The sequence below is a fragment of the Mesitornis unicolor genome, unplaced genomic scaffold (genome assembly GCF_000695765.1).
Source record: "Mesitornis unicolor isolate BGI_N332 unplaced genomic scaffold, ASM69576v1 scaffold15377, whole genome shotgun sequence".
In the NCBI taxonomy this organism is placed as follows: Eukaryota; Metazoa; Chordata; class Aves; order Mesitornithiformes; family Mesitornithidae; genus Mesitornis; species Mesitornis unicolor.
The window spans coordinates 9,208-10,533 of NW_010194471.1; the positions used below are offsets into that span (position 1 = coordinate 9,208).

General features: G+C 57.0%; 1 protein-coding gene across 1 annotated transcript in view; it reads left to right on the forward strand.

Moving 5' to 3' along the window:
- The window catches only part of SIM2 (single-minded family bHLH transcription factor 2), a 56,020-nt gene that overhangs the window by 6,286 nt on the left and 48,408 nt on the right, over nucleotides 1-1,326 (forward strand). The gene's annotated exons all lie outside the window — the stretch shown is intronic.

Consider the following 1,326-nt stretch of genomic DNA (forward strand, 5'->3'; position numbering starts at 1 on the left):
CCCAGTTCGGGTTAGGAAAGAACCTCAAAAATAGTGGAGGTTTTGGGAATGCTGTGAAACGGTACCTGGCCAGCCGTGATGGACAGAAGGGAGCAGATTGCCATTCACGGGTACGGCAGAGACACAGGTCCTTGAAGAGCTTCTTCGTGAGTGGCTTCAAGTGTAAATATGCTTCATCCTTCTGAAATGTAGGGCTGATTTCAGGATAGTTTTTACACCGCTATGCGTAAATCCTCTTGTAGGGTTACAATTCCACGTTTCGAGGTTTGCAATTAGTAAATCGAAATTAGAGCAAACCGCGCAACTCTATCGGTTGCATTTGTTACCGCCTCGAAAAGGAGACTGCAGGATGTCGCTGCGATCATCAGACTTCCCGCCCCAGGGAAGTAGCATTTCAGCAGAGAAAGCATTTTGACGAGTTCCTGGAAGTTTAGGAGCCTTTTCCAAACTGCCAACTGGGAAACTAGTGGTAGAAAAGTTCAACTTTTCGTTTGGTTCTTCAAACAAATTTCGCGGTGCGTGGCCAAACGCTTCTCCCGGCGAAGGGAAGGTGCCCTCCCACAAGAAAGCGCAGCCGCACACCGTGTGGGTCTGCGGGCCGGTTTGGAGAAAGCCGCTAGGGCAGCCGGAGCGACTGACATGAGACAGGGGGACAGATACTTTTTGAGACTGACCTTGGGTGCTGCGGTTCCGCCTTGCGACGGCGGAAAGGAGGCGTCGGGGCCAGCCAAGGTCCCCTGCCTGGCGCTGGGAACCGCAGGCTCCTTTGTGCTTCCCCGGGGGAAGCGGAGCGTGGGGTCAGGCTCCGCTGACTCCAGGGCACCGGGAGAAGGCGAGACTGGAGGGGTGAGGGCGGGAGGCACAGCGGGCAGCCGTGCTTCGTCATGCGTTCTCTCCGCCGCACCCCGTTCTTCCAGTGGGAGATCCTGTCCACTCCAAGGGACGCCCTGAGAGCGGGAAGAAAGGCTCCCATCGTGTGTAGACCTGCCAAAGGGTACGTGGATCCGGGAGGTCTTCAGGCGGGGCGTTTAGAAACGCGCTTCAAAGCCGGTCGGGCTTTTCGCCTGAGTGTCAGCTTCTTCTCCCTCCCATCACGGAACCGAGCAGGGCTACTGCTGCAGGAGCCTTTGGAGGTTTCTATGAAAGCAGGGACGGGGAGGAAAACGTGGCGCTCGGTTTCAAGGCTAAAAAACAAATAGGTTTGCCCCTATTGGCAGCGGCAGTGAAGGTTGCCCGGACTCAAGGGCGCAGGGCTCTGCACCCATGGCAGGCCAGTGCGTCCACCCGAAAGGCGGCAGACGGGACGCCCGGTGCTCCCGGTGGCTT